Source organism: Anguilla anguilla, chromosome 5 (assembly GCF_013347855.1).
Source record: "Anguilla anguilla isolate fAngAng1 chromosome 5, fAngAng1.pri, whole genome shotgun sequence".
Taxonomy (NCBI): domain Eukaryota; kingdom Metazoa; phylum Chordata; class Actinopteri; order Anguilliformes; family Anguillidae; genus Anguilla; species Anguilla anguilla.
This window is the reverse complement of record NC_049205.1, coordinates 32,588,047-32,607,449: the sequence shown is the minus strand read 5'-3', so window position 1 is coordinate 32,607,449 and position 19,403 is coordinate 32,588,047. Positions and strand designations below refer to the sequence as shown.

Here is a 19,403-nt window from a genome sequence, read left to right as displayed (position 1 = left end):
CAATGTCATTCCCATCAAGGAATCACATGCAATTAGTGCCATGCATAACAAAGCCCTTTGTAGAGCTCAGTTTTATTGTCAGGCCATAAACATCTGTATACTTTCCCCTTCCTACCCCCCACTTCCCCCCATATACAGCATCTCAAAGGACTGCAACAAAGGGTAAACCTTCCAAATAGAAAATATAAAAAGGAAGGAGCCATAAAGCCAATAGGTAGGTGAGAAACAAAGTAAATGAGCAGCAGGGTGTGTGTAGTCTGTTCCTGTTTACTGTGTGTGGTTGCTGGAGCTCTGACACACAGACATCCTGCAGTCACATATGGTGCTCGTTTTGGCTCAGATTAGCTGCTTAATTGGCCTGAGACTTCCATGCATTTTAGCTCTTTCATAGCATTTGGCACAAAATAAAAAATTGCTAATAATAATTGCTCTTTCAGCTGCAGTGGGTCACAAACTCTAAGAAAACACCAAATAAAACCTTGTGCAAAATGTTTCAGATCTGATTATCTCAGAGTGTTGCATGTACTCATCTAAAATGGAAGGATGTTTGGTCTCAATGGACTAGTTCCTACTAATTAATAAAATCTGTGCACAGAGGCATTTTCCCAGAGCTCTAACAGCTTACAAGGAGTTTATCCCAGAATACCACAAAGGTTTTTAGCAAGCTTGTGAGCTTCCACTGTCCACAGTAACTACCTGACATGCTGTAAAGTTTCATAATCACAGCTCACCAGATAGGGGGAAAAAACCTCTGGTATATAAGCCAAGTTCTGGAAACTGAAGGGAGATTCAATGGATATTTGTCTCCTTTGAAAATTAAACCATATATCGTTCAGGAAAAGACTGTAATTGTAATTAAAATGCAAGGCAACAGTATAAGTACATAACAAAATAAACTTTAAAACCCCCCAAATGCATAAATAAATAACTGAATGAAACAAAACAAAAAACTTCTGATAAGTATGTATTCTGAATGCATTCTGAACTGAACCTGAAGGCTCCAGTTCATTTGACAAGCTGCCTGGTGGTCACAACACAAGAGGACAACCCCTCTTGATCCCATCCTTCTCAAAGTTCACTCCTACTCCAGTACTGCTCATACCCCTGCCCCGGGAGTCTAGTGGAGTCAATTTAAATGTTCTCATTAACACCACAACAGTGGACTTGATTTTTTGAGCTGTACATATATACATTTTCTTTATGAGAGCCAATATTACTTGTTATTTTTCCTTGATCAGCATGTCTACCAAACATCCTGCATTGTGTACTTTTGAAGCTGTTCACGTAGGAATTAAGCGTATCTCTGCAGGTTGTTCAAACAAACACATAAAATACTGGTCTCTTCACAGACAGAAACAGATTCAGTAGGTTACTGTTTAGATTCAGCAAAGAAATTAATTGGAATCAATCATTTTAAAATGATTCTAAGACATAGATGCCATTTTGATTGGCAGGTGGAACATAAACAATATTAAAACCACCTAAATGTACAGGAGGAGCCTGAATATTGTGTTTTGAAGCTAACAAATGCTGCATCTGAATGACACTGGCTCAGCCCTAATATAACTCCCTCTGACTAACCTGAGCTCAGCAGTGCTTTGTATTCCAGTTCCATAGTTGCCATGGTGAAGAAGGAACATGTTAGAATCGAAAGGAGAGGCAACTTCATGAATAGAGTGGAATTTCAGACAGAGTGAAGAGTTAGCATTCAGCCTCTGCAGCTCTTAGAAAGTTGTGTCAAACTCACCCCAGCCATTTAAATGAAACAGCATGATAAGATTGTTGAATCAGGGTTTTCTGCATACAATAAGACATTCTATTGAATTCTAATTAATGCTTTACTCTACCTATTGTGAATATGCAACTCTTTAAGTCTATACAATATGTTGAGCATGGAAAAGCCTGTAAACTATTATTGCAAACTGTTCTTATTGTTATTATTTCTGTACAATATGTTGAGCATGAAAAAGCCTGTAAACTGTTATTGCAAACTGTTCTTATTAATTATTATTATTATTATTATTATTATTATTATAATAACTGTGCAATATGTTGAGCATGGAAAATCCTGTAAACTATTATTGCAAACTGTTTTTATTATTATTATTATTATTATTATTATTATTATTAGTATTATTATTATTATGTGATCTGTGAAACTATCATTAAAACAGAGCATACAGCATTTAAACCCTGTAACTATGACTAATTATTCATATAATAACTCTCTGAGAACTGTGGCTTTTTCTGTATCCATAGGTCAAAGTTGACAGAGGTTTAATAAAGCATGTAACCAGATGATGGAACGAGGTCACACAGTGATGCATGTGTGGCTTGGCACTAAGGATACGCTAAAACCAAAAATCCCTACAGGCCATCATTACCACACCCAGAAAGATTTTTAAGATATTCTGGATCGGCGATTAAATGTATTCCGTAGATGGGACAGTGACACAGTAGCCTGAAAGATAGAACCATATTAATACACTGCCTGGCCAAAAAAAAAGTCGCCGTTTGGATTTTTTTGGACAGTGCCCACTGTACAAGCCTCTGGAGGCAGTGTTATGATCTGGGGTTGCTTCAATTGGTCAGGTCTAGGCTCAGCAACGTTATGTGGCAATAAAATAAAGTCAGCTGAGTACCTGAATGTACTGAATGACCAGGTTATTCCATCAATGGATTTTTTCTTCCCTGACGGCACGGGCATATTCCAGGACGACAATGCCAAGATTCATCGGGCTGAAATTGTGAAAGAGTGGTTCTGGGAGCATGAGGAATCATTTTCACTCATGCATTGGCCACCACAGAGTCCTGACCTTAACCCCATTGAAAGTATTCGGGATGTGCTGGAGAAGACTTTACAGAGTGGTTCGACTCTCCCGTTGTCAATACAAGATAATGTAACTCTGGATGGAAATAAATGTTGTGACATTGCATAAGGTTGAAACAATGCCACGACGAATGCACGCCGTAATCAAAGCTAAAGGCGGTCCAACGAAACATTAGTGTGCAACTTTTTTTTTGGCCAGACAGTATATACATATTTTGAACTAAATCTATTTTTCTACATGTTTGCATGATAAAATAAAAGAGCTATAATCTTTAAATATGTACAGTCAGTACCATAATGTTTGGGACAAAGACATTTTTTATTGATTTGGCTCTGTACTCCACATTTTTAGTTTTATAATCAAGCAATTCACATGCTGTTTATTTAAGGGAATGTTAATGCATTTGGTTTAATCATGTCGAAATTACAGTACTATTTATTAAAATCCCCCCATTTCAGGGCATCATACTGTTTGGGACGAATGGCGTTACAGGTGTTTCCCCTTAGTCAGGTACTGTATGTTCAATTGGTTCCACAGTGCAGGTATAAGAGAGAATTCAGTGTCTAGTATTGATTCTAGCCTTTTGATTGCCTTGGAGTCTGTCATTGTCATTTGTCATTATGAGGACCAGACCTGTGCCAATGAACGTCAAGGAAGCTATTTTAAAGCTGAGAAATATTTTTTTTAATTTTAAATTTTAAATAAAGAAAAAAGAGTCAAGAGACACAGGCCAAACCTTAGGCTCACCAAAATAAACTGCTTGGAACATTATTAAGAAGAAAGAGGGCACTGGTAAGCTTAGAAATCACAAAGACCTTGGTAAGCCAAGGAAGACCTCTACAGTTGATGAAAATTCTCACCATAATGAAGACAAAACCCCAAACAGCTGTTCAACTGATCAGAAACACTTTTCAGGAGACTGGTGTGGATCTGTCAGTGACTACTGTCCACAGAAGACTTCACAAGCAAAAATTCAGAGGCTACACTGCAAGAAATTTGCCGCAAAAACAGGATAGCCAGGTAAGAGTTTGCAAAGAAGCATTTAAAAGAGTCTGCATAGTTTTGGAAAAAGGTCTTGTGATAGATTAGATTATATTCATAATTAATCTCATTTAAGAGATCTGGAGTTATAAAGACTTAAATAGGACACCCCCTAAATGGGTAAGTATTGCCTAGATTTGGCATCTGTGTGAAGGGGTGAAACTGTGAGTTAGATTTAAGTACAAATGCCCATTGAATCCAGACCATTGAGTCATAAGAGGCTACTTCATGTGCAGTTTGTGTAGGCACAATGTAGAGGCCGATTGACGAAAGGGATGTTATGGCCAGATCCTTCAAGTGATTGAAAAAAGAAATAAAAAATGATGGAGTTTTTCCTTAAGTGTCTGAACTGCTATCCTTGGGGAAGGTTAACCACAGTGTCACAGAACTGCAATAAATGAATTTACAACAAGGGTATGTCTTTGTGTGACAAAAGCACTACAGGAAGTGAAATCACACTGTGATGTTGACTCAGAGATGAGTCAGAATGCTCGCAGCACCCAAACGGTCACGCAGAGAAGCTGCGGTCATGCAATGAAGAAAACAATCCAATTCTCAGTAATCTGATATTATCAGAATTACAGTATGAGACCTACAGAAAATAGTTATTTTGAGCTAAACATTTGACAAGGCATACTAAACCAAACTGGCTACTTGCTAAGGGCTATGTAATTCACACTGTTTGTTGAACCATTTAGTCACATTTCGAAAGACAATAAAAATGCACTGTTTTCAGATATTAATCAAAACATACTGAAGACACCCAGGGGAACAGAATGGCAGACAAATATATATAAGCTTGACTGCCACGGAAGCCTGAATAAACTCCCAGAGAACCCTCTGCCAGTTTAGAATCAGCCATACTTTTGGAGAGCTGCAGATCACCATGCTGCTCAAATATCAGGCTGGTAATGGTAGGCCATTGGTCTTCCTTGTTTTGAATAAATGCAGGAAGTGCAGCATACAATGTGCTTATGACCTGCATCAGACAACCAATGTTTCACTAAACAATTATTTTCAAACAAACCGTACACATGACCACAATACTCCCCATGTCATTATTCGATTATAAAACAAATCATAGATTGACAATTAGGAACAGCAAAGGTTGTACTGATGTTTAACAATGTACAATTATGTTATGTACTTATTTAACTAACAGGAATTGCATGCTACACATGAGGATTGGTAAAAGAATGCAAATAAAAATATACAAATCAATATTTCAATATAGATCGCTTTGGGTTTCTTTGAGAGAGTTCACAATAAGGCATTATTATTGCCTCAGCTGGTAAGGTCAAAAAGAGAAATTCACAAATGTTGAAATTGAAAAGAAATGCCAGACCGAAAAATGTGAAAACCTATAGACAATGTTTGCATGGCCCAACACATCTAAGCATAACTCCTGCTTCTTTGCAATATGTCTTGCTACTTTAGTGCCTATTTTTCTTATTTTAATACAGGCTAAAGTTATTAGGCTTACAATGCCAGAAATACTGATAGAAGTCTAGTGTCTGTAGTATTTGTGTATTTTTTGATCACTACATCTCTCCCCCCCCCCACACACACACACACACACCCCCACACAGTGACTTGCACATGGTTTTCGGCCCTGGACTACTACCTCATCCATCCGCTTCGAAGCGGACTGCTATCGTGCCTCAACTATGTTACATCGTATTACCATGCACCTATATATTATAGAACTACCCATCAATACGTATACTGTGTATACCGCACTATACTAATAATAGTGCAATAATAGTATTATATTACTATCTTAATGTGTATAGCTTATATTTTGCACTGTATGCCATACAATGCATACCTCTAAATCAGCACTGTTGCACTGTATTTTATGTGTGCTTTTTTTTCCTCCTGTATTGTGTTACTTGTTAATCGTACTACTCTATGTACCTCTGCAATTGCCCCGCAGGGACAAATAAAGTGATTTGAATTGAACTGAATTGAAAGTAGTTGATGTATAAGCATACAGCCTGGACAGAATGATAGACAAGAAAAATATGGACACTGTGTCACTGTAATGTCACCCACTGACTCCCATGGGCTTGGTAAAAAGTGTTTAGAAGCCCAGGAAATGCAATTTGTTGGCGTCACCATATTGTACAAATTGGATCCAGAGACTGCGCAATAGGGACATGAAGTCCGGTCATCCACTAAGTGCCTGAGATACAGTGACTCGGCAGTGATGCAAACTGTCCCTGATTCTGCCACAAAATATTACCGTCTTGTCCAAATATCACAATAACTTAACAAATCGACACATGGGGACACATCAGACAAAAAGATAAAACACCTATTGCAGCTACGTTTTCTTGTGGGAAAAAAATACTGACTTTGTATTTTGACCATATTGTTACCATTGACTTACACTGAAGTGGGTAGCTGAAACACCTACACTGGAGCCAACTGCACTAGTGTTAGTGAGCAACGTCTCTCAACAAGGCTCCATTACACGCAGCATGGAGAGATCCACTACACTTAGGACTACAAGAAATCCCTGCGAGCAAGAGGATGAATACAAACTCATTATAGAACTTCTGTGTATATGGAAAAAATATCCCCCCTTGAGTTGAGATGGAAGGAAACAAGAGTTTTACAAACAGTTTCGGTTAGCACACGTAGATAAACCACAGAGGTTTTGTTGCTTGGTAATAACACAATTCATACACACACTGTATCTCTAGTCACGTATGCCAGAGATCATCAAAAGTTCATCCAAAGTACAGTGTTTTCTTTCTTCTTTCTCCTTTCATAAATTTACACAATCAAAAGCATACACTCATATTAAACTTCCACACTACCCAGGGTTCTGGTGTCAGTCTATGCATCACCACAATAAAACTTAAAGGGTAGGCAGGAATTACATTTCGTTTCTGAAAACTGCCTTCCTCACTGTCCAGTCCTTGTGTTACTTTCAGAGCAGGGGGAGTCAAACTAAATTCCCAGAGGCAGGGCTTCAGACTAACAGAATGTTGACATCCCGGGGATGATACAAAATGTGTTTGGGATAATCAGAAACCATCCCTGGGATGATTTCAGGACAAAAGGGAAAAAGGTTTTTTTTTTTTTTTCTCCCCCAGCCTCATTTGTCACATTACTCAGAGTGAGCCAGTTGAGCACCAACGGCTCCTCACGGCCAACAGTTGACGCTGGTTGACACTGACAGATACAAGAGAGGCGCGAAAATAACATGTCAGTGAATTTAACCTACTTTTGACAACACATTTTATTTATAGTTACAGGAGTCAAACAGTGTCCTCCATAATATTTTGGACACACATATTTTTTCTTGATTTTCCTCTCTACTTTCCAATTTTAGATTTGTAATCAAACAATTCACATGCGATTAAGGTGCTCAGCTTTTATTACAATTTTTTATGCTTTTTGGTTTCACTATGCAGAAATAAAAAATTAAACTTGTGAAATGTATTTATTTTTGGAGAGATTTTGGACGTGTTTTTAGACCCCTATATACCTTAAACCCCTGTACTGATGCATTCTAACGATACAAGAAATCATTTTTGAGAGGGTTTTATGTTGCATACACCTGTGAACACGTAGCATATTAACACAGCAGATGAACAAAAGCAGGAAAAATTACAAGCTATTTAGGAAGTGAACATTAGGCTACGTGGCTCGCTGTAACTACCTCGTTTCCTTTCTAGTTCACATAGTTCAATGAAAAGTTCCCATACTCAGAGAGCTAGGAAATATTGTAAGCTGGCCTGCTAATGACCAAGATCACAGACACCAAAGGGGGGACTTCCTGATCGCCTTTTCAATCCCATAGCACCTGAAGTTATGCAAGTTGGTTAGAGTTTGCAAGGTTCATTACAATGTAGCGCTAGCACCAACTATTTTCATGGGGTTTCTATTAAAATTAGTGCAAGCTAGCTGGATTGTCACGCAGCAGAGTTTTTGGAGGCCTGTCAGTGCTATGTTTGTATCAGAGACTAGCCAAAAAATGGAGAGCCTCTCTATATTGGTACATCAGAATATTGCAATATTTAGTTATTTTATTTACTTTCTGGGAGCTGCCTAGTCTAATTACAGTAGTAACAACAGCTGGATGTAAATAGAATTTAACCGTAAGTTTGAAACGCATCTACGGTTTTCAAGGACATTGTTATGGAAAGGTCAGAGTTAAGGAAAGTACCTAGGTGTGCCGCAATGTAGCAGTGAATGACAAAACACATTTCATGAAAATACATCACTTGCAAATGCAAATAAAACAACAACAATTATAGACCTCTCGCACAACCAATTTTTATCCAAACTAATATAATGTTTTCTCTGATAGTGTGGAGACAGAGGCAGGCTTCAGAAATTATCTTCCATTATCATGCCCACCCATTAGATGACAATGGAGATTATGAGATGATTGAACCATATTTATTTCCTCAGCATTAAATATTATGTTTAGGATTGTTGCAAGATGATTGTGCTTCTGGAAAGCAATTTTCAGAGTGAGTTTGTCTGTCACCACTGCCGACTGGTTGAGCAAGATTGTTCATCCCAAGGGCCAGCTTCCTGGACTCCACAGTTAGCAATTGGTAAAGTTTCAGGAACTGCATAGCTTGTCCTTTAAGGAACTGGTGTAAATGCCACCGGTACTGGAGCCTATCCCAGAGGGCATTGGGCGAGAGGCAGAAATTCACCCTGGACAGGCTGCCAATCCATCGCAGGGCACACGCACCATTCACTCACCTCATACCCAAGGGCAATTCAAAGTCTCTGATCAGCCTAACTGCATTGTCTGTGGGAGGAAACCGGAGTACCCGGAGAAAACCCACGCAGACACGATGAGAACATGCAAACTTCACACAGAAAGGCCCAGGCCAGATTCCAACCCAGGACCTTCTTGCTGTGAGGCGATAGTACTACCCATTGCCACCCTTTGGGTAGCACATGATCATTTAAACTAGGGACTTGGGGGGGAAGAGAGGTCAGAGAGTGAAAAGGGTAGGAAAGTGCAGACTGCCTTGAAGGAAGCTGTCAAGGCTTCTTATAATAATGAGAACACAAATTAAATCTTTTTTAAAGAAAAATTTTATTAAAGGTGGCTTGGGACAGCAGGGGGTGAGGGAACAGGAGATAATGTGTAGAAGTACTAATCTGAAATGTCTGTTTAAAATGCTAGAAGTATTTAAAAAATTGGAATTTGAGGCTGCTTGCATAGTGGGAGCTATTACATAGTTGGGATTAGAGAAACATGGCTTGGGGAGGAGGATGGGGATGAATATAATATAGAGGGATACAAACGTGATAGGAAGGATAGATCCTGTAGGAGAGGTGGGGGTGTAGCTCTCTATGTAAAATAAAAAATTTTTGCTGGAAATTCCAGAAATTGGCCAGCTCATGCCTAGTGAGGATATTTGGATTAAGCACATAGGGGAACATGAAGAGCAAATGCATTGGTCCAATTAACTTGCACTTGATACTTGGACAGCTAGCTAACTCGCTAACTTGTTAGCTAAAACTTGTTAAAACAATTAACATAAAGGTGATGAATGCACCAGCATTCTGATTATTTCAAAACACCCCAGCTCTACTGTAGCTACAGTTGAGCCAGTGTGTTCATTACCTTTGTATCAGTCATTTATCCATCTTAAACAAATGACACATTACACCGTACGAACATTGTATTGTTTTAAAGTAGTCATTGTGGCAATGCAATATGCAGAGTAAGTGAACTCAACAGCTAGATAGTTCATTAATCTTGTATCCCTACAATGCATGGAATGCATTTTCATCTACAGTTGAATCTAATCTTGTATGGTTTTAGTTCAATATAATCTTGTACAGAATTTTGTTTGAGTGCAATGGACTGATATATGATATCATATTAAAAGGTAATAGGTTATATCATATCTAAGGCACATCATTGTTATGCTTGTGCTATTTGTCCTTTATTAATTCAGGTCACCAAAAATCTTTTCTTTGGGTGTTAGAACTAGTGTTTTAATCTGACACAAGCCAAATCTTTCCACCCCTCAGATACTGCTTGAAACCTCAGGCCTCTGACACCCGTGGCCAGCCCACGTAGAGCAGAGGAGCGCTACAATGCTGTGTACAAACACAAAAGTATGACAAAAAACTAAAATGAGGCAGGCAGATGGGAATGATAACCGATTTACTGATTGCCTACATGAATGAGCTTGCGACATGTTTGTGGCTTGCAACTGCAATTTCTGAGAGAAACGCTCCAAAAAGAGAAATCTATGCTCTCTCAGATCTCACCTTGCACGTCACAACTTTAGTGAAATGAGCCACAGGTTGACTGGGGACACACAAAGTCTGCCTGTTGAGCTGTACATGAACTGTCTTCCACTGACTCATGTGCAATCTCAACTTGCAAACTTTAGCATAAAAAGAAGCGACACTTGAGTTGAGCATGTTCTTGTCTGCACTCTCCAGAATCAATAGCTGAGGTTGCAGGCATGACAATGAACTGAAAACCCAGCCATGCCTAGACTTTACATAAATGAAAATCACAGAAAGTAGATCATGAGAGAACCAACATGGGCTAGTATGTACCCTGTAGAGTGGGTCTGACTCCGTGAGATATGGTATTCAGCTTAAATTCAGTAACTGCATTGTAAAAGATACAGTCCACAGTGTTGTGGAACATACTGCTATTGTACCTCCAGGGAATCTGGACCATTTGCTGGACATTGTTGGGCGAATTGGTGGGCATACCGATTGCCACATTCGTGCTGCTCACACAACACAAATTGAGACAGGCCAGCCCAGACCGGAGGCGTATAGCATAGGACCGCAGAGAGGAAATGGAGGAAAACACACTCTTCCGGTGAGAACCAGTGTGTCAGACCTCCAGCAGCTGTTTTAATGTGCAGGCATCTGCTGGAGACAGCATGGTGTATGAAAAAGCCTATCATACAATGTTACACACATGAGGAATCAGCAATAAGGACAAATTGCCTTTAGACTATCTGACAATACCAACCGTGCCAGGATGGATGCCTTTGGTGCATCACCTGCACAGAGAAGCTATGTAACCAAAAAACCTCTTTAGCTTCTTTAACATGACCTTTTTATCCCAATTTGCCCAGATCATTTGTTTAAATTCATCAGACTAACTTGCTATTCTATGTTCTATATGCTGTATGGTTGCCCTGCCTCTGTTTGCTAGATCAAATGGTTCGAATGACTATGACCTCAGAAAATACATATTGAATAAATGCATGTTTGTAGTTCATATCTGCTACAGTAAGCCCAACAGTTCCACACCATTCCTTCACTCTATATTGAACAGGACATTTCTGTGAGTCATCAGCTACAGTTCCTTCAGAATGTTGAATAACAATTTCCAGAGGGAGGGTTCATCTCTTTTGAAATGAGCTCATTCAGTATACTGTGCAAAGTCTGCAGTTAAATCTGAAAATCATCGGATGTAGGCTAAAAATACTGCTTGAAACCGCAAACAAACTTATATTAATAACAATAAATACTTTTCAGCTCTTTGTAGTATAGCAATTTCAGTTCAATTTTATTTGTATAGCTCTTTTTACAGAGACTAGTTTTTTTTTTTGCAACAGATTTCACTTGTCTACTTCTCAGTCTGATACAAAGCATGGCCTGGCCTGGCCAGTACTCATGTCCTCTTTTTGCACGCGGTAATTACTCCGGTTTCTCTTCGCTAAGCAAAATGGATGCTGAAAAAGCAGATCTATCTTTTTTTTCTGTTCCAGTCATGGACTCAGTGTCAAAAATACATTTAAATGCCTGCTTGAGTACAAATAAAACAAACTGCTGTCCCTTCGTTGTTCTGAGCATCCCTGAACTGAAAAGAAGCCAGAGATCCACTAAGAGACAAAATTACCATTTTAACTGTGATTGAATGCAATTCAGTTTCCTTTTGATGGTCAGTATATTTTCATTCACACAAAGAGAGACATATCAGTGATTGTACAGTCTTGTTTTTTTCTGTAAAAAATAAAAGTAAAAAAGGTAATAAAAATAATATTTAAAAAAAAACAGTTGGGAAACCTGCGCTTGTATGCATAGCAGGGAGGGGAAACTGAGCACAGGGATCATTACAATCAAAGTGCACCTCAATACATTGCCTGCCCTGCTCTACCACCGACAGTGTGCGTCCCATCAGACATTAACTAAACCTTAAAAGCACATATAATAGAGAAACGAATGCATGATAACACACTCTACATCGCATTAGAACGATCCGTATGTCATCTCAACTAACCCCAAACCCGTGAGCAGCACACAATAAGCATAGCAAGCTTGGCTTTTAAAAAGGCATTGATACAGCACATATATTATGCACACATCCACACAAAGCACAACACAAACACAAAGCCTGCACAATAACCAGCACTCACCTGCTCGCCTTCTGTTATCGGAGAACCGGCCGAGGTCTAATGGCAGAGAAAACACTCTGTGGACCTGTGCGCATCCTAGAAGCGGTGTCAGTGTTTTACTCCAATTTGGGGAAAAAAACGCAATGCTTTCAGCTGCAATGTACGAGGCCGAAAAAGCACCAGAAAAGGCACTTATCCACTTGGGGCGCTGTCAGTGAAGTTACGCAACACTCTTGACCACAAAAACAGTGAAAGAGGTAGGGAAAGAGGCAAAACCACCCACGCATGAATACAAAGCGAAGGATACAGGCACGCACATACGCGCACACACACACATATTCTGCAGCAATATGTTTCCTGGGCTGTACACTTACAGTATTTGCTAAGAGTGACTGACTGTTGCTGTATCAACAAAGGAAGGTTGGTGAAAAATTACAAAATGGTGAGAGGTGGAGAGGCCCACTGCACTTCAACCAATTAAGCAATAACAGAACTGACTTGACGGCTGAAGTGCTACTTCAAATTTCTACAGTAGTTAACTATAACTCTTTGACCCCTTCTGGGTCAAACTGATCTACCAGGCTAGCATTAACATAATAAATAACTTGTCTGTTGTCAAAGACAATTAAAAATGCATTTTTGTTTTGGGATACTGGGTGACTCATTCTGTTGAAGCACTACTTTAGTATGTGAATTGGCCCCACAGTCTGAAATAGATGTTTCTAAGTCTATTCAGATGAGAGGAGATCATCCATATAACTACCTCTGAAGGAGTATGACAAAACAGTTGACAGTGAACTAGTCTATTTAAAAGTGAAATTCTAATTATGCTCCAAAGCTCTGGCTATCAAATGCATCTTTGGTTTTCACATTGTCTGGGTGCTGTGTCATAACTTCCAGACAGATTTGTGAACTGAGGATCTTAAAGAAATGTTATATTTCCACAGGTGCCAATATGTTCTATTTCAGTCAGGGCAGCTCATGCAATTTGGATTAAATATATTAATGAATATGTAAAGTAATTATTTTTGGTTTTGTGCTGAATGGATCTGCTTTAGGTGTGCACCAGTGTGCACTAACCTATCAAATAGGGATCATGATACTTATCCCCTTCTAAATGGGGGAAATACCAAAACCCCCAAACAACAGAGAACCAAACCCAAAACTACGTATACAGCAGAGCACCTGCTGTTTCCTGAAATGGCAGGGGACCATACCAATATCCCTCCAGTACAGAGATGAAACACAAACCGTGATCCTCGATCAGATGTTGGCCAAGGTAACATTATTTGTTAGAAATAGAAAACTATGTGTACAGTGGTTTAGGGTTTCATTTGGTACTGCTCCCCCGATCTTCTCGGCAGAGGAAAATTTGCATTTTTTGTTTCACAGGAACTACTTTTTGTTTGTACAACCACCACCATTGTGAAATTTACATTGATAAACGGTTATTCAAAGAACTCAGTGCTCAGTCTGTGAAACTTAACAACAGTCAATTCGTTTTGAGCATAGTCTATAGGCTATGTTAGTTTAACTTAGGATATAGGGGAGAGTTGGTATAAATATAACGCATCATAAATGTACACGGTCAATAACATTTTGTATACTGCTACTACAAAAAGTAGCCATTTCAGGACTGTATATGCGTAAATTAAGATTACAAATCTTATATTACAAATAAAATCATCTTGACAACCAAGCATGGAGGATAAATAAATGCCTGGATTACACATCTGGTTCCTTTGTTCAAAATAACAAAATACTACTTCAATATATATCACTCCCTTCCTTTGACTGCTAACCATATCGGCAGGGAGAGCCGAGTTAAAAATTCTGAAACAATAGGCGAACAACATGAAAATTACTTAGTTTACCCAGCATTTCCTAGATTATATTGAGATTTGCATAAAATGCCAAAGAACAGGGAACTCAGCGCTCAACTACCAAACAGGTAGCCTATACCCTTTGGAGAAGTGACTGTTAGAGCACTAACTCTTTGTTCAGCAATTGTTAGAGCAATAATTCCTAGGGCAAGTCTATGAGCAGCATGCAAAAGCAGCACCAGCAATGAGCAGCATCTGAGAGGCCTGAGTATCAGTTTAAAAACAGTGCTCCATTGGTGATGTGTGCATGTGGTAGGTCAACTCTGAGAACATGCAGTGATATGCTTATGTGAATGGTTGAGTATGAGAACATGTTGTGATGTGTGTATGTGCTTGGTTGAGTATGAGAACATGTGGTTGCTGAGCCCGACCATTGGCCAGCTGCAGCAAGAGTTTCCTGACTGAACTTGCTCGTGTGCGTGTGCGCCAGTACCAGTTATAGCAGAAACATTCGATTTAGCAGTGCTGATTAACAGTCTCTGACTGCACTGCTCTACAGCCTCCAACATCTCTATCAAAAAATTCAATGGGTTTCCTGCACCCATAATTACCTACTGTTGTGGTAGTTAAGCTAAATAATAATATACCACATGTTAAATGTCAAATCAGGTTAACTCCCTCAAACACATCTTATAAAAAATAACATGAAAAATGAGATAACTAGGTTGTGAAGAGCCTTTTATATTTTACCCGTTCACAGAGAGATGTACTAAACTATTTTATATTGTCCACTTCCTTAATCTCTTTGTTTCAATCCATTGTAGCTATCACTAGAAGATATTCTAAGCTGCAAATTAAGTGTCACAGGAAAGATTCACGTTATCATAAATAAATAATGTGAGGAAAGCTGTCAAGGACTGAAATCACAAATGTGCAAATATCAAACAAATGGATTTAACATTTCTTTGCACACACCATTAGTCTCTGGTGTGAAAGTTGAGATAGCACACTGGCCTAACATTTGAGGTCACATGATGTGAAAGGGGTTGGTTGCAACAGGATAGTACTTATTTTTGGCTGGACCGCAACAGTGGGGCCAGCCCTGCAAACACGAATGTCTGTGACTGACTGAGTGAGTGATGAAGTCACACCATTGGTCGGCCGGATCACGTGTGTTAGGTCCAGGCATATACTAGGTTTTAACCTGGTCTAGTTCTAATGAAGAGGAACCTGTGTTCAAGCTCTAATTGGCTTATAATAAGCATCTCCCCTTGAGTGAAGAGTGTGCCTACACAGGGAAGTGCAGAACAACAAGCAGAGAGCCATTCAATGGAGCCATAACACACAAAAGGCAGAAAGGAAAAGACCTAACCGAAAAGCAGGGGGAGCGTCACAAACCACCATTGAGTGGGACAGCACATGCCACCCATCACAGGGTTTCATTTATGAACGTTTTAGTAAATCTTATATAATCTAAATTGGATTAATAGGCAATGTGATTGATAACCTCCAGCCAAGTCCTAATGAGAAAGTATAACTGATGGATGTATATCTCCCATTTTACGTAACATTTACACAAGCTCAGGAGCTCTTGCAAGATGCAAAAATTCTCTCGAATTCACTTTACTCCCGAAAGACTTTCGTGAATGCAACATTTCTTGTGCAAATGTCTGTACAAGTGATTTGCGAAGACATTAGTTCATATACAACTTGATAAATGAGGCCCACTGTTTGCACATTATGCCAGTATTTTGCAAACAGAGACTGTTTTCAAGGATTTCAAACTGCACTCACATGGGCTTGTTCTTGTTTCAGAGCCTAATCAGAAGAGATAAAGAAAGTACAGGATCCCAGGTCAGAGTAATGCTTTCCAGACCTCCAGGAGAACCATCACAGACTGCCAAATTCCTTATTACACAGCTGACTGCCTGAGCCATCCCTCACACCAGGCCAAATGAGGACTTCACCAACAGCAACAAAAACCTAGTTCCCTCCCACACCTAGGCCATATTATCCAACTCCTCTGTAGTTCAACATAGCAATTTGCATTTCATTCTATTTTTAGGAGCCTGTATCTAGTAATAATGTTTAACAGTTCCCTGCTTTGGTTGCCAGAATACTACATGTTTCTATTTTTAAGGATTAGGTACATACAATGCAGTTCAACTTTATTTATCCCCGTTATTTATTCATCAGACAGGGACAATTCACACACAACACACATACAAGGTAGTATTTACCTAAAGGGCAGGTCCAATAAATAACATATGATTACGAGAATAAACCAACATATGCTTATGATAATTAAATAATCGTAGAAAATTTTCGCAAAATCCGCAGTCCACTATCCAAGATCACTATAGCCAGGTTGATGAACCGGATCACCTCATGCTCAACTGTGGCTCTATGGCTGTTGGCGGCCCCTCTGGGACAGTGTAGATCACACCAAAGTAATATTTCTCAGGATGTCATAGGCCTTACTTGTTGCCAGCAGCTCATAAAATAAAGCTAAGCTTCTGATGAGCGTGTTGGCTATCATGGAGGCATTCATGATGTCTTGGAAGTTTGCTTGTGTTATTGCAAGAAACAGGAACCAGCTATTGGCACAGGTCATGTCTCTTTGGGGGCAGTGATATCTGTTAGGGTTTCCATAGCTGTGGGAATATATCAACCACAGAGAGCCAAACTAGTTGCCACACGAGCAGCACCGGGTAGCGCTCTCTCGGAACTGCTTTTATGAATGTTGTAAAATTTAATTCCCTGCTTTATTTTATTCAACATTATTGTTGCACAGGTGATATCTGTTAGCTAAAAGATTTTTTTCACCCTTTAATTACAGGGAAACAAGCCCCCATAAAGGAAGGAAGGATTAACCCAGAAATGTCTGGCTGCTTAGACTGTGTACTCAAAATATATGTGGTCTAGCAATTTACCTTATCACACAGAAGTGGTAAATGTAAAGAGAAGCATGCTTTCTTCAACAAATCAAATCCTCTATGCATTAAAACTCCCACATTTGTTTTGATGCTCAACTAGATGTTTGCATGACAAATATAAACACAGCCTGAACAGATGATCTTTGTTCTACAAGGTTTATGGATTCCTCAAAAACCAAAGGGAACATGCAAGGCCCAAATACTTATGGGAAACATCTGATTTAATTTAATCCAAAAAGGAGCAGCATCCAGGTACATCCACAGAGCAACTAGTAAAGCAACAATCCTGCAAAATGACACTGTTACAATATATCCCCAGAACATATGAATGAAGATGTCCACTGTATTTAGAGCGCACATACTGTACCACAGGTTTTTCAGTTAATGTTCTATTGACATGGTGGTGCCGTGAACAGCCTCACAGCAGAAAAGTAGTGAGATTGAGTCCTGGCCGAGGAGCTTTCTATATGGAGTCTGCATGTTCTCCCTGTGTCCATGTGGGTTTCCGCCGAATACTCGGGTTTCCTCCCACAGTCTAAAAACATGCAGTGGATGGAGACCCACTAAATTGTCCATAGGTATGGATGTGTGTGGGCCCTCTCACCCACTGCATGCTGGGATAGGCTACAGCCATTCAGCCCCTTGATTGTATTGTATTGTAGCTTGGCTCTAAAATAAATGCGGTGGGTAACATTTCTTGCAATATGAAAAGACATATTCCAAGGGTGAACACCAGCCACCAGTCTATATTTTCAATATTCAAAAACAAAATACAATAGTCTTTGCCTTGATACAAAATACATTTTTCCCTCATCACTCAAAAAGAAATGAGAAACACATGAAGTCCTAATGGGAATAGTATATTACCAATACATGCATAAATAATAGGTATGCCATTAGATGACTAAAACTGCAACCCCACAGCGGCAAAACACAATAGGCCTAGCTCGTCCCACCAGAGGTGGGGTGGGTTTACGTCACCCAGTGTTCCTTTGGCTACCTACTGAAAATGACAGATGCAGACATGCAACCAGTTGTCATAGTAACATCTGTCCTCTAACTGATTGGAGGTAGCTTCCTTCTAATATTGTGCAGTGGAAAGTCAGATTTGCTGAAGAGTGTGGAAGAATTGAAAGAACGTCTGATATATAAACCGAGGTCATGGAAACGGCTGAAAACCATTAGCCAATTTAGACCCTGAGCAAGTGAGGAGAGTTGACTGTGCAATCAATTGCTTTAATAACAGAGTAAGGACAAAATATTCACGCCCTTCGGCTCTCCACGCGCAACAGCGAATAATACCACCGATTTAACACTTGGAAAAGCAAAGTGCTTGGTGAGATTTCTCACCGAATTCTACTTGCTCTCATATAGAGTTAAATTTAGCCGAAAACGGCCTTGCTATATGTCTTTTACCTGCAATAATTCTCAACAGCAGACTTCGATAGGTCAATTTGCGGAACACTTCATATAAAATTAGTCGACATACAAGCAATGTGGCCAAGAGTCTCGGTTAATGTCCAATTCACATGAAGAGCAAAGATACCTTGCTTTTTGTCATTATCGTCTGCAGTCTGGTTGTAACATGAAATAAAGTCTACTTGCCATAATGGTCGTTGGCTATACCGAGTCAAAAGTTTGCGTCAGAAAACACCATAAATAATGCACTATAAATATTTCGAAGTTGGATTCGTGCGTCTCCAGTCGCCTTGTGCTCCAGACACGGGACAGAAAAATGACCCTGTAGTCTACTGGAATATTCAAACCGGCATTGGCTCGTCATATTTCAACTCGTTTAAGGCTTACAAGTTTAGTTGAACTCCAGAACAAAATATTTCCGAAATAAAGAACGCTCACCTACACACGAGCTCCAAGACGTCTTTTTCCTTTTTCTGCAGTACCCAAATTGTAAATTGACTATTGCATGAGATAAAATCGAAAATATTTTCGGTCCATTAATTGTTAAATTAAATTTAATTTCTATTTCCGATGTTCATCCGTTATTTGATTTCCTCCACCTGTGAGCCTAGGTGCGTAGTCTAGATTGACTGCAGAGCGCAGAAGTCTTAAAATACGGAAACAATCAAGGCAGTAACCAGGCACATACAAGTGCGCACATGAAAATACGGCAGGATTGCATACAGAATGCTTAAAGTGCAAATGTGTTAATACAGTAATGACAACACGCAACATTATTATTGCAACATTACATTATAGAGATAAATCCAAAGTTCTTATCATAGACTACGGGTGCATGTTCACGACGTTCTCGTTTTGGTAGACAGACGTGTTCGTTTAGATGTTTGTTTTGACTGTCAACCAATTATCATCAATAAAATAATCTTAGGCTGCGGGCACGCAGTTTTGTGTTTAGTTGTGCAAATGTAGTTATGACCATTTTCCATTTAA

At 39.4% G+C, this 19,403-nt stretch overlaps 1 protein-coding gene across 2 annotated transcripts in view; it reads right to left on the bottom strand.

Annotated features, from left to right (window-relative positions):
* Nucleotides 1–19,060, bottom strand: part of LOC118227441 (adenylate cyclase type 2-like) — a 52,059-nt gene extending 32,999 nt beyond the window's left edge. The window contains exon 1 of one of the 2 annotated variants that reach the window (XM_035417915.1): nt 18,852–19,060. The gene's annotated coding sequence lies outside the window, so the exon portion shown is untranslated. Of the gene's footprint in view, nt 1–12,256; nt 12,460–18,851 lie in introns of those variants that run through there. The other variant, XM_035417914.1, reaches the window with a different exon arrangement.
* Between the last annotated feature and the right edge of the window lie 343 nt (nt 19,061–19,403).